Source organism: Monodon monoceros, unplaced genomic scaffold (assembly GCF_005190385.1).
Source record: "Monodon monoceros isolate NGI ecotype Baffin Bay Population unplaced genomic scaffold, NGI_Narwhal_1 Super_Scaffold_8, whole genome shotgun sequence".
In the NCBI taxonomy this organism is placed as follows: domain Eukaryota; kingdom Metazoa; phylum Chordata; class Mammalia; order Artiodactyla; family Monodontidae; genus Monodon; species Monodon monoceros.
In genome coordinates this window covers 62,664,034-62,679,093 of record NW_021703785.1, presented here as the reverse complement: position 1 = coordinate 62,679,093, position 15,060 = coordinate 62,664,034, and the positions used below count along the sequence as shown (strand labels likewise).

At 38.9% G+C, this 15,060-nt stretch overlaps 1 long non-coding RNA gene across 1 annotated transcript in view; it reads left to right on the top strand.

Moving 5' to 3' along the window:
* LOC114888107 overlaps positions 1–10,822 on the top strand; it is a 67,440-nt gene extending 56,618 nt beyond the window's left edge. Inside the window, exon 3 of the long non-coding RNA XR_003791693.1 lies at positions 10,717–10,822. This is a non-coding gene — a long non-coding RNA (uncharacterized LOC114888107). The remainder of the gene's footprint in view (positions 1–10,716) is intronic.
* The last annotated feature ends 4,238 nt before the right edge of the window (positions 10,823–15,060 follow it).

The following is a 15,060-nucleotide window of genomic DNA, read 5'->3' as shown; positions in this document are numbered from 1 at the left end:
TATGTAATGTGCACATTCTTGAATTTTCACTTAGTATTTCTTACTCGTTTTATATTAATTCATAAGACTCTGCTGCCTGAAACATGACATTTAAAAACAGGGTTACTCTAGTAAGGTGCTACAGTGATAATAGCTAGCTAGCATATATTGAGTGCTTATTGTGTTCCATGAAGTTTACATGGATTGTCTAATTTAATTTTTATAATGACACTAGGGAGTGGGTACCATTTTTGTGCCCATTTTATAGAAAAGAAAAGTGAGGTTTAGAAATATTAAATATCTTGCCTGTGATCACGCAGCTAATAGGTTGTGGAGTTAGGATTCAAATCAAGGCAGTCTGACTCCAGAACCCACATATGAAGTGTTCTATTGCCTCCCAGATTTCATACTCCTCATTTTCAGGAAGACAACTGTGTACATCATTGTATACATAAATAGCAGATAGCGTGATTAATAACAATGATGGTGGTGATGAAAATGACTAAAGCCTCTGTCATTGCTGACGGATGTGTGAGAAGCTAGAAGTTCTGATGGTAGCCTGGGTGGCTCTGGGGATTGAAGAGGGCAGATGGAGCCGCTGCACCAGCAACTGCGGAGCTGCAGAGTCAGAAGATGCTACCACATCTGAGGAAGTTGTGGTGATGGATGTTGGCACATAATAGTTCATGAGGTCTTTATAACTACCCTATGAGGGTGGTATTATTAGCCACAAGTTCTAGATGAAAAGCTGAGGCTCAGGTAAGTTGCCCTGTCTCACACAGCTGGGGAGTGATAGGACCCAGTCTCAAAGCCAGACCTTAACACCTCCTGGAAAGGAGGCATCTGGTAGGCACACCAGCCTTGAGACCCCAGCTTTGTGTCACTTATTGGAGTAGTTTCAAACTTTCCCCCTCTAAATGTGTGTAACATGTTTTAGTGAAAGTTTATAAGAAAGATCAATATGAAATTGAAGTAGGAGTGGGTATATCTTTGCCACCCTCTTAACATGGGTACCTGCTTTCGTTCTTGTGACATCCTCCAAGGGAGTTCCATATAATCTAGTTTGAAACTGTCATTTCTCCTGCTGGGATGGAAATTCTGTCTGACAAAAAACATGTTATTGAAAGGCCTAGTCTTCATTGATTAAAAGGCTAAATGGAGTCTGGTCAGATTCCACGTAAACTTCTGTCTCAGTTATGCTCTTGTCAGATTAATTTGGATTATACTGTTGTTTCAGAGGACATAATCTGGAGCTAGGGAAAGATGTTATTGCCTCTCTTCAGAGTGTAGGCAAGACTCTAATGTAACTCTCAAGATGATTGTGGCCTTTGCAGGGCTTTGTTCAAGTGTCTGTCTACCACAAGGTCTCAAGTTCCAACAACCCAAAGGGCTAGTCTTTGCTTTGTCCAGCATGGTGGATGCTAGGATAGAGTCTATATTGCTAACTTTTAATTTCAAAAATAGTTTGTACAAAGCTTCCCTCATCTGCTATTGTAATGTTCTTATGAATATCCAGAATTTTACTCCAAGACCTCTGGCTTTGGTCCTGGCAGTCTGGAGTCTGTGAAATGTGTGCTGCCAGGTATGTCATAGGACATGCCTATACAACTGAGCAGAAAGGCAGGCTGTCATGTGGAACCAAATGAAATAATAAAGGACTCTTATAAGTCTCAAAGTTCCCATCAAAATTCTTGGATGGAATTACTTATACCTGGCAAATGGAAACACAGCTGTGTTTTCAATGATTTTTTAAAAAATACCCATTAAAATACTGGCAATGGCAGAGCAAATTAAAAAGTTAATATAATTTTTGGTTAGACAATACTTTTGTGAAAACCCATAGTCCTTTCTCATAATTGACACAGTGAAAGAAGCCTCGGTTGTAAGTTGAGAAATGAGAAAAAACTTAATTCAAGCACTAGACTGTTAATTAAATGAATATGTGACCTTGGGCCAAATAATATTTCTGAACCTCAGTTTCTTCTGTAAATGGGGCTGATACTCTCTCTGCTTCATCTGTTTTTTGTGCTTGAATGAGATAATATGTAAAAGCTATAAAGTACTCTACATATAAAGTATATTAAGTATGATTTCTAATGTGCAAAACTTAAAATCATATATAGACAACATCCAATAGATGCATCTTTTCTGTAACATTTCAAAATAATTGTCCCATCTTTGGACATTTCTGGCAATGGTCCCATATTCTTTAAGATGCAAGCCATTCTATATTTGGCAAGTGCCCCAAGTCAGTTTACTTTTGAAACAAACTCAGAGGAGGAATTAGGGTGCAGGTCATTTATCATATCATCACCTGGGGAAGGGAGGGAAAGAGGCAGGATTGGGCAGAGGGAGAAGTCAAGCCGTCATGCAGTCCCGATGAAAGCTTCAAATGAACCCACGGCAAGCTCAGGTCTGCAGTAGCCCGTCAGAGTTGTCATGAGTTTGAAGTAGAGGGCTAGACATTTATGCACTCTTATTGACTAATCATTGGATCTTGGGTCAGCTGAGGCAATCCTCAAAAAGGGTTAAAAACTGAAGGTTATCTTCTCCTGCAACTAGCGGAATAAATCTTTCCTTCCTCAAGGGGAACCTGGGCATCACTGCACTTATCAGACCAGCCTTGTAGATAAAACATTCTGCCTTATATTGAGTGGGAACCTTCCTCACTGTGCCTGTCATGTAAGTTACTCTATTCTGAGTCAATTCCAAGTCTTACCAATATTTTCTAACATAATTCTTTACTATATTCTGGAAGCACTAGTGCTATACTACTGATACAAACACATATATACATATATATCTCACATATACATAAGCGACATATATAAATTATATATAATGTATGTTGTACACACATCTCAAATTTATATTTATACACATATTCATGTACATATATCATATACACATATATTCTGAAAACATGTACTTTGAGTGCTCTGAGAATATGTTGTTAACAACTGGGTAAATGATGCTCCACTGTACTCAACAGCTAGATTTAGTAACCGTAGTGATGCCATTTATTGTAGACAATAAAATGAGTCTGCTCTCCAGGAGGACCAGGTTGGAAGATCATGAATTCTGTTTTGGGTGTGTTGGGTATGAAACTCTTTTGAGACATCCAAGTGAAAATATTGGGTAAGTGTTTGAATGTATATATCTGGAGTTTTGAAAGGAAGTCTACACTAGAGATAAGTAATTGGGAGTTGATGTTTATATAGTCATTGAAGCTAGGAAGCAACATTTCTGTCACATTCCTGCAAGTCAGTAATGAACTGGGGCTGGGTTTCCCTTCAAGATGGTAGATTTTTCCTTCATTGGAGGGCTTTTCCTGGTCTGTATCACTGGATTAGGTTACCTGCCTAGCTCCTGAGGCACTGGGAGTGCAATCACGGGTGTAGGGTGGGAGGAGAAGGGGACCCATGACTGGAGACTTGAGGAAAGCCAACATTTAAAGGCTGGTAGATGAGGAGAAGTCTGGAGCTGAGCTAGAAAAGGAGTGGCTGGAGAGGTAAAAAGGTAGAGTCATAGAAGTAAGGAGAGAGAGAAGTGGTCAGCATTCTAAAATTCTTCAGAGAAATCATGCCCATTGGAGATGGAGATAATTGATGATCTTAGGGAGGGTGGTTTTGGTGAGAGTAGAAGCCAGACTAGAGTGGGTCGAGGAGTGAATGAGGGGTGAGAAAATGAAGGAAATAATGTGCACAATGCTTTCGAGAAGTGTAACTTTGAAAGTGAGGACAGGGATAGGGATTAGCTGGAGTGAAGTAAGGTTGTATTGAAATGGGAGTTAAAGAGGTGGGCCTGGGAAGGGTAGTGGGAGGAAGAGAACTAGAAATATCCCTCATACATCAATGCTTTAAACATCCTCTTTCAATTTTAAGTGGTTTAAACTATATTCTGAAACATTAGAGAAATGAAAAATGAGTGTTAGCGCTTTATTAAAAACAAACATAACCAAAATAGTTGGCTTGTGGGCAACTTATATCAAATTGTACAGCTCAAATTGAAAAGGAGGTAAATATAAGATAATTTTCTTCTTGAGTTATTCAGACCAATGATTCATGTGTTCATTTTGCTTTTAACTAAGAAAATCTTGTCTGGTATCCTACTTAATTTATTTATCACTTGAAAGGAAAGTCCTGTAATTTGTCTCTCTTATTATCCAGATAAACAGTGTCGTTGACAAAAAGGAGAGGAGGTGTTTTTGCATGATCCTAATGCAAAGATGGATACTCTATCTGACCCAGATATACTACTTCTAAAACCTGTTATTTTCTTATATATGGGATAGGAATAAAAGCAAGGATTTTCTCCATAGAAACATTTCGCAGATTCTTTTCTTGAGCACATATATCATTTATCAGTCTGGCTGTATCCTCCATCTGCTCAAAGGAGGCTCTCAACCCCAGGACAGTTCTCTTAAGTGTCCCTGTGACTCCCCAGGGAGTGTTTCCAGGTGCTGGGCAATATTTTACAACCTCGTGCCACTCCACTGGGTACTTCAGTCTGCTCTTGGCATGCTGTGGTAGCTGCTGGGGGTGCTGCCCAAACCTACTGGCTTGCTGCTGATTTGTCTCACTCCAGGAAGAAGGTGCTCCAGAGTCGAGTTTTTTCCATAGACCATGGCCCAAAGCCCTCAGGGTGTGATGATTTATGCTGGCATGGGAGAATGGGACTGAAGGACTCTCTCTCCTTTTGGGTTAAGATCTGTTGGAGGGCTCATAGAGCAGGTTTTCTTAGGCCCCAGCATATTCTGAGGGAGGCAGCTTTTTCTTACTGCTTATGGTTCTTCTGCCCTTGGAGTCAGATGTTGTGTTCAGAGGCTGGGCCAGAGATAGAGATTCCCTCCCTATATCTATCTTTGACCAGAAGGGTCGTCAGAATCAGTGGATCCTCAGGTTCACCTACTGAATCATTATTTCCATAAGTTTGTTCCATGCATGTTCATTTTCAACAAATCCTACCTATCTGTCTCTCTATCTATTTATCTATCTATCATCTATCTATCTATCATCTGTCTTCCTATCCTCTATTATCTGTTTGTCTATCTATCTAATCTGTCTACCTTAGATTGAATGTTTGTGTCTCCCCCAAATTCATGCGTTGAAATCCTAACCCCCAAGGTGATGGTATTGGGAGGTAGGGGCTTTTGGGAGGTGATTCAGTCATGAGAGCAGAGCCCTCAAGAATGGAATTAGTGCTCTTAATAAAAGAGGCCTGATAAAGCTTCCCTGCCCCCTTTCCACCATGCAAGTTTACAGTGAAAAGATGGCCATCTAGGAAGTAAGCTCTCACCAAATGCCAGGTATGCTGGCACCATGATTTTGGCTTTCCAGTCTCCAGAACCATAAGAAATAAATGTTTGTTGTTTATAAGCTACCCAGCTTATAGTATGTTGTTACAGCAGCCAAACAGACGAAGACACTCGCATATACACACTCTCTCTCTAATCTGTCTTAACTTATTAATCCATTCATGACATGTTTATCTATATTTATTGAGCATATGCTATTAACATACAGTGATGCATTAATTCTTCAAAGAATTCCTCCAGGGCTTTTTTTTTTTTTTTTTTTTAAGAGTACATAGTTGCAATAGAGATTGGGAGCAGTGTGTTTCAGTGTCGGTTTTTCAAAATTATCTGTTACCAACAAATGGGAAAAGCTGTGATCTGTAGAAGAAAAAATGTGCAGTTATATTTCCTCCATGTATTTCCACTAGCCCACTGACTGGAATTGAAAGTGCTTTATTACAATGGGTGAAAATTTGGAGAGAATCAATCATTCTGCGTAATCAATCTGCACAATATTGCATCAGAGGCAATAGCAAACTGAACTACATACAAAGCCAGACTTCATGCTTTGAGAAAAAAAAAGAATAATTACTATAAGTGGGACTTTTGGACAAAATTTCCAAATGACATATAGGTAACATGGAAGAAATAGATATTTAAAGAAATTTTTTAGTGTTTTTTTTTCCCCTTGTCTTTCTGAAGGATGACTTATTGTGGCTTGGAGGAAATTTAAGGAACTGACACATTTAAAGAAATAGATTAGATATTGGCAATTACTATGAATAAATGAAAATGGTTCATAGCACAGAAAATATCTTGGAAGATTGTGCAGATTTAGGAAAGAAAGTGATCAAGACTCAGGTGACACCCTGAATAACAGAGTCATGTAAGAAAAGTAGAAAAGAACAATCAATATGAGAATAAAAACTCTGAAAGCTAAAGTGTAGTCTAATGGCCAAGAATTCTCATCAAAATCCTTATGAAGATGTTTCCCCTTATTTTCCTTATAACATCAATGTGTATTTGTGTATCATACATGTATGTTTGATTCTTTCATTCCCTCAGAGAACTGGAAAGATTTAAATACTTTGCACTTTAGAATATTACATGTCTTGGATGTAGCACCTTTGTTCTATATAGTGTGTATGCTTTTTCTTCAGTACACATAATTTTTAAGCTATATTTCTCTTTTTCACTCAGTTGTCTTTCCTATAATTTAAAGCCATAAAATTGCATTGGTTTTTATTTTCAGTGCATTAAGCCCTCATAGAAAGACTTTTATTTTTTTACTTGTGGAAATTTCTTGCTGTCACATTTTGGCATTCTTCCACACAATAAGCAGTTGTGTAGCACTGGCAAGTGTCCATATATCTAGTTCTGAAGAAGTGTACCCTTCACTGTGTATCTACCATTTCCTCTTGACCCGACCTTTCTCTTTGACCTGGCTTGACTTATCTAATTGTGATTGTGGTGCCAAGTTCCTTCTGCTTGTGACCCACCACACACACATACACACAAATCCCTGGGAGACGTTGACTTTTGGGGGGTAGTTATAAAGCTAGAATGAAGAAGTTGGAGAGTAATAATAGGAATCGAGTAGATATTGCGGAACAAATTGATTCAAACGAGCTACTCTCATTAAACATATTCTCAGTAGGCGACATAATGGATTCTCTTCTTTCCTTTTCATGTGGCAAGTGGCTACTTTTGTGCACTGGGGAGAAGAGTCCATGTCTGTTTTGTTTCCTGCCCTTTGATTCAGGCTATTCTATATTGCCGAGAACCAGAAAAGGCTGGAGCCATTGTGCACTGACATAGTCCTCGGAGGCCCGTTGGGAATAGTGGCAGCCAAATGTTTCCCAAAATGGAGGCAGTGCGGCTTCTGCTGGCCCACCGGTGTCCGCCTACCTTATTTAAAAACTTATTTATCTTCCTCAAACTGCAGATGAAACACAGAACCCTTTCCAGTTTCTGTCATCATCACCATCTTAAAAAAACATGGTTTCTTTTAGTGATCTAGCACTGTATTAATCTTTTGCCAGACAGAACACTTCTCTAGCTTTCTGTGAAGGTCTTTTTTTCTCCAGTCAATCCATAGATTCCTTTTTCTATAGTGCTGCCTGAAATATCACTGATTTATGGTGAATTTAATTTTAACCACCACATCTCCTCCTCCCTTTCCTTCGTTCCTTTGTTCGTTTGTTTCTTCCTTCCTTGTTCCCTCCCTCTCTTTTTTTTCTTTTATTCAATACGTATTTAAGGTCTATTTGCTTAACACGCCAGGTACCAGGGATGCAGTGGTGAAAATGTAACACCAGGAAGCTATCGTCTAGAAGGGAAGAAAGATATTTTGAAAATTAGTAAATTGTAGTTGTAATAAGCACTGCAAAGTGCAATAATATAAGTGTGAATAACAGGATGAAGAAACCTGCCTGTGGAAGTGATGTTTAAAAGGAGAGCTGGAGAGTGAGTAGAAATTATTGAGACAAAGGGTATGAAGGTAGAGTCCGAATCCATGGGAGTGTTTTCAGGCAGAGAGAATGGAATGTGCAAAGGCCGTAAGACCCAAAGGAACAGGGTTGACTCACATCATAAAGAGGCTAATGAGGCCTGAATTCAGAGTGAGTTAAGTGAGTCTGAGATGTTATGCAGAGGCCACATGGACCAGGTTGTCATAGTTAAGAGTTTAAGGTTTATCCTATTGTAAGAGGATACCTGTGAGATGGAATTAAAGAAAACAGACACAATGCACACAGATATTTAAGAAGGATAAACTGTTGTTCTAATATTGTCAGCAATTTGATTTTTAAAGATGAAACTATCAATTTATCTTCTTTGCTCTGGGAAGAACTGTTTTAGTGTCTTAATCACGATTGTATAAGACAGGTTGGAACCTGCTCTTCCAAGGGAAGTGTAATAGGAGATATTTTTGCCAGGGGAAACACCTCATTCCTGCTCTATAGAGAGTCTTGCTGCTTCTCCCCAGTGATCTTAGGCCTATGGATTTAGACAGGAGGGTGAAGAGTAGACCCACTTTCATAGGAGTCATGGGAATTTCTGGGTGGACGAGGATTACGATCCGTCTTAGAGTTCCAAGTTATTATACCCCATCTGATAGATTAGCATAATGGAAAGAACGAAGAGCTTCCTCTCCCTTTCATCCAAAAGAATGTATCAGTGGTGTAGCCTGGGTCTGGTCAGAACACAGAGGCATTGTGTGCATTCTGAATAGGAAGGATTTCAAGACAGGGAAATAGAGGCTTATGTAACTGTTGAAAGCACTGCAGGAGCAAAGGGCAGGAAAGCTGCACTGATGATCTCAGCCCACAGCAGTGATTTCCATGATTCTGAAAGAAGCTCAGGTTACTTTGATCCTCATGTCAGCTCACGTGTCTATCTGCAACTGCCTGCAACTGCCTCCAGAGGGTAACAGCCTCTCCATCTCTTCTGCCTTCTAGATCTCACGCAAATGCCTCTCATTGGTAGACTCTAACTATAATCATACAAGGAAGTGGATTCTGGAAATGGAGTTCCCGGTTTGTGTTCTGTGATGCATAAGAGACCTTTGGAGAGGTTGGCAATGATGTCAAGTTGACCAAGGGACAGTCCAGCCCAGATGGTGACCCTGGCTCAACATCAGAGCCTCAGCTGCTGTGAGGGAGATAGGGTTCCCAGTAGAACAGGCTCCCACTTTGAGAGTGTGGATGTGCCTCCTTGAGACTTCCTGTAATAGCCAGCGTTCTCTGGAGAAACCGAACCCCAATAGTGTGTGTGTGTGTGTGTGTGTGTGTGTGTGTGTAGAGAGAGAGAGAGAGAGAGAGAGAAAGAAAGAGAAATGGAGACAGAGAGAGATTTATTTGAAGGAATTGGCCCATGTGATTATGGAGGCTGGCAAGTCTAAAATCTGCAGGGTGGGCCCTCAAGCTGGCAGAATCCCCTCTTGCTCAGGGGAGGTCAGATTTTGTTCTAGTCAGATCCTCATCTGATTGGATGAAACCCTTCCACATTATGTGGGGCAATCTGCTTTACTCACAGTCCACTGATGTAAATGTTAATCTCATCAGAAACACCCTTGACCAAATATCTGGGCACTGTGGCCCAGCCAAGTAGACGTATAAAATTCACATCACACTTCCCTTTCTTCATTTATACCTGAGAAGTTCCACCACTGCTAGATGCTGTTCTGAAATAAACAAAAAATTTTTAAGCAATATGCCCCAAATTAAAAATTCATGATCTTTTTATGTATATATAGTTCAGTCCAACTCTTTTAAAAGAGTGTGATAATTATTTTTTCCCTTTTCACTTAGATTTAGGAAAGAGTAGAGACATCTCTTTGTGCTGTACCCTCTCAATATTCAATCATTCATTCATTCATTCCGTCAGTCTTTCAACAAGTATTTATTGAAGATATAGGCACTGAGGCTAGTGCAGTGATATGGATAATAGATCAGATCCAGAAAATAACATGTTAAGCTAGGGAGCCACACAAACATTTTGTGGTAACTGGTGAAAAAGAATAAAGGAAACTGCAAGTGCAAAAGATATTAGATTTATAAGCTTGCAAGAGCTGATCCAAGAAGCTTTATAAAAGAGTAAAATTTTACGAGCAAATTAAACAAGTGAAAGTTTACAAATATTAGCAAATCATGATGTCTGCAGACCTGTTCCCTGAATAATCAAAGATGAGTCTGGACAATTGTTTATTCAAACAGTTTAACGTTGACCAACTAATATAGTTTATTTAGGAAGCAAATGCCTTAGTAAAGAATATACAGACCCTAATGCATATTTAATGACTTTTTCATTGCCCCCCCAATATCATTTCCTTTGTAAGATCCTGATTTTACCAACTGCTGTCTTGCCAACTACTGTGCTTTTAAGGAGGATAACTGCCATGGCTGATGGAGAATTATTATGTTGAGAAGTTGTTGAGAGGGTAGTTTCTGGCCATATGAGAGTGCACATTTCATGGCAGTATCACCAACTCTATAGTATGAATAAAATTGGAACAAAACTGGCAAGTAGATTTCTAAGATAGTTCCCAATGACCCTCACCCTTATATAATACTCTTCCCTGGGGGTGTGGGTGGCACCTGTGAATATGATGAGATGATTATATTACACTCTATGGTAAAAGGAAGATTATCTTGGGTGGGCCTGGACTAACCAGGGAAGCCCTTTAAGAGTGGAGAGTTTTCTCTGGCTGGTTTCAGAAGTCAGAGTTTCAAGGCAGCAGAGACATACTCCTGTTGGCCTTAAAGAAACAAATGCTGTGTTATGGAAAGGGCCACTTGTCAGGGAACAGTGGGAGGCCTCTGTAAGTTACAGATGCCCTGGTTTACAGCCAGCAAGAAAACAGGGACCTCAGTCATAAAACCTCCAGGAACTAACTTCTGCCAACAATAGAATGAGCTTGGAAGTGGATTTTCTTTTTTCAGAGCCTCCAGATGAAAACTCAGCTCAGCTGACCCCTTTATTTCTGCTTCGTGATTCACTGAGTAGAGGACCCAGTCACACCATGCCGGACGTCAGGACTACAGAATTGTGAGTGAATTAAGAGTTATTGTTTTAAGCTGCTAAATTTGTGGTAATTTGTTGTGTAACAAAAGAAAGTTAAGACAAAAAGGAAAACAAAACAATATCCAAATTTTATTTCTTTTGGATATGATATTGTGCTGAAATTGGTCTTGTGGTTCCATCGTTCTATTTAGGTCACGTACAGTAAGGTATGATCTCGATGGTGAGGTGACATAGCTGGAGGTAGGCCTCCCATAATGGAAGGGTGGTTCCTTTAGGAGAGGCCCACTTCAAACCTTGTAAAATCGCGGAACAAGTTAAAAAAGGGTATTTTCCCCATAAACTTTCTGAATGTGTGGGTCACTATTTGGGTCACTATTTTTTTTATCATTAATACTTCTATGAACATGGGGTTTAGAATAGTCAGCTAATTTGTTAGTTAGTTCAAGACTTGATAATACTTCAAACTTGAGTATGTAACTCACATAATCACTTTGTAATGTTCAGTTTAGAGCTGCTATGGGCTAATTCATTTTTAATTTTTTTTTGTAAAATAATTCACTTTCTAACTGGTAAGCCATAAATCATCTTCAAAACCTTTTCATAAGTTCAATATAATAGTTTTAATAATCAGAATTATATTTATTTCAAGAGAGGCTGAATAAAGGATCCAAATGTGTAAAGTTAGAGACTTCTTGAGAAAAACATAAAATGCAAATCTAACTTTATACATTATTCTCTTTTTAAAAATTTATTTATTTATTTATTTTGGCTGTGTCGGGTCTTAGTTGTGGCATGCAAGATCTTTGTTGCGGCATGCAGGATATTTTTAGTTGTGGCATTCGGGATCTTTAGTTGTGGCATGCGGGCTTCTTAGTTGTGGCATGCGGGCTTCTTAGTTGCAGCATGCGGGCTTCTTAGTTGCAGCACGCGGGCTTCATAGTTGCGGCATTCATGTGGGATCTAGTTCCCTGACCAGGGATAAAACCTGGGCCCCCTGCGTTGGGAGCGTGGAGTCTCACCCACTGGACCACCTGGGAAGTCTCCTGTACATTATTCTTTATCTTCTTTCCCTATTATAAAATGTTTAAATATTTAATTCCTTGAAATTCTGACACTGATCTCTATACAAATTCTTTCAGCTCTGCTATCATGCATTATATATTTAGGATAATTGCGTATTGTATTAAGACAAAATAGATCAACGATCTTTAATTACTTGTTAGCTAGAAGGTTAGAGCTGCAGCTGTGGTTATTCTTCTCCTTTTTCTTCTGCCTGTGACTCAAATCTCAAAACCTCTTCTCACACTCCAAAATCAGACCCTTCGCTTCATGTCCAATCATCTTTTTCCCTTTAATTCTCATCGTTGACCTTTCCTCACCCTAATTTTCCATGAGCTTTTCCTAGCTTCCTCCTTTTAACTATTATTTTACCTACCTTTTCTCATAGACCGTTTCTTTCCACCACTACTGCCCTCCCAACCCCCAGAAATTAATTTCTTTCCTCTTCTCTGTTTTTCTTTTTGCTAAATAGTTACTTAACTCTAGAAATGTATAAATTCCACACAGAGATTGGGCCAGGATATAACTGATTTATGCAAGTAAACCTCTTTCCTTATTTTCCTCTCTTATTAAGAACCTTCTCACATCCTCAACATAAATTTAATCAGCTTACCTTTATCTTCTCTCTCAACTTCTAGCTCCTACTTCATCATTATAAATTGCTGAATACCTGTGCGTAATACCAGGGCTAGATTGTGCAAAAGTTGGGACATTCAGAATGTTACTTAGGAATTTTACCTGCATTTTCTAGGATCCTATCAGAGATCTGCTGAAAAAGAACAAGAGAACATAGGGTTCTGCTGGATCAGATGATACCTTTGTGCACATTGGCATAATCAACCATGTGGGTGCAAAGCTTAATGAGGAGAAGAGACCTTTATGCAATTTTGAATGAAGGTAGCCTTTCCTGTGGAAGGTTATAGCATTGTGTCAAGGTTTATGACTAGAAAAGGGATGTGTGGGCTGCATCCAGCCTCAGCTCATCCCCTTTGCTGGGCCATTTTGTGCAGTGAGCAGCCTGCACGACTGTATGTGGCCTGACTGGGAAGTGCGACTCCAGTAAATGTAGAACAAGCAGAGGATAAAGAGTAAGGTTTATGTTATGAAATGTAACAGCAATTCATATTTCCTTGGAAAGAATTAAAATTTACTGAAAGTCTTTTTCAAGGCAAATACTGAAAGTATAAGGAATGATCATTAAGGTTTATAATAAATTAGGCATTAGAAATGTGTATTTCAGTAGGAAATGAGAGTAAAATTGGGAAAGTAAAGATAGGTAGATGGGGTATAGAACGCTGTTCAGCAAACTTTTTGTTACAATGCCAGATAGTAAATAGTTCAGGGTTTCTAGACCATATAGGCTCTCTGTTGCAATTTTTAAAGTCTGCTCAAAAGCAGCCATAGAAAATTTGTAAATGAATGGGCATGGCTGTGTTCCAGCAGAATTTTATTTACAAAAGCGGGCTGGGAGGGGTTGTATAGAGTATTGAGAGAAAAGGGTTCACGGAGGCATTTGGTTGGTGTGAATCTGCTGTTGATGCAGAAAGAGCTCTAAACCTGAGTAACAAGTGTTCATAAATTATCAGACAGATAAATTCCACACAGGTTGAAAAAGAACCTTTTGATAACCAATTTGAATTTATAGATCTACAAACACTAGGAATGGAAGTTTTGTCAAGCATTTGTTTCTCTGTTAAATCTCCTGTAATATATACACTTGACAAGATTAAAAACTGGACTAATAGACTATATTTCACATAAAATGTTACTCTTTAAACTTCTTTTTCAGTGCTCAGTTTAAACAATATATAATGGTTGTATATTATGATCCTTTGGGTCATGGTGAATTTTATTTCCTTTGCTTCATAGCAACTAGCTGATATCAGAACTGACCTTTGTTGCAGCTGGCCTTGCTAATGGAACTCAGATGGTTTGCTCAGATAAGTAATACTTCGGGGAAAATTCACTGTAAGCAAAATACTTGAAAAGATATGAGAAAGGGCAACACTTGGGCTATAAAAACAGACTTTATATTTCTCCATGGAAAAAACTTTATGGTCCTAGCATTTTACTCATTCCCTAATTATCTAAATATGTCATTCCATAGCATAAATATAAAGATATTTTTGCTCTTTGAGGGCAAATTGCCCTGAGTTATCAAACTCTCAGATCTTGAAAAGAATCAGTCTTGAAAAGATCCTTCTACCCCTTCCCCTCCCTCCCCTCTCCTTCTTCCCTTTATCCTTTCTTTTTTGTGTGTCTGTTTTCAAGATGAATATAGACTGTTCCAGCAAAGTCTTTATAAAAACTATGTGAAAGAGGTGAGTGCTGATGGGTTATGGGCAACTGGACATCTGGGCCTTCGTGTTTCCTGCATGGAGCAGAATTCCTTTGGCCACACCAGCCCTCCTGTATTGTCTATTGTAGTCTGTAACCTCTCCTTTCACTGAAAGGGGCAAATTTATGAAGGGGTTCACACAGCTCTTCTGGTTTTTAAGGCAACTGAGGCCAGCTGGAATACACTTTATTCACTGTAATACACTTTATTTCATTAGATTTTTATATTCCAGTGAAAACTGGCTGTTGAGAGGCCTCAGAGCCAGGGTTTAGATTTTGATTGTCATTTACCACTGCTAGAAAGAAATTAAACAAATTCTAGTGAGGACATATCTCAGTGAAAAGAAACCTTCTCTTCCATAGCACATTGATGAAAAGAAAGCTCAAAGTTACAAGGATTTTCTGAATTCCATTGACTCTTTACTGCTAATTAGTAGCATGACTTATTTGAGTGCACTTGATACTTGCTTTGACTTGCTTTTAATATCACTCTAATTTCCCATGGAACCTTTTTGTTCTAAACTTGCTGCGGATAAATATACAAACTATGGACAGGACCAGTCTTGTTTATTTATGAAACAAAGTTTTGTTATTATTATATTTGGAGTTCATTTCTAGGCAGTTAAAGGAAGGAAGTAATTAGTACCTTCTTTGAAGGCCATTTTGAAATTTTATGAAAAAAAGTATGTGATAGGAAATCAATCTGGGAATGCAGTGGGTGAACTGATTCTAATCCTACTCAGTGTATGATGCTAGATGGATTTTCTAGTTCTGGTTGTGGGGTGGGGATGGCGTATTTCTGTGGGGTTGGAGACTAACAATAGTAGCTTGTATGCCTTTCCTGTGTGTGTGGTCTCTGGAACAAG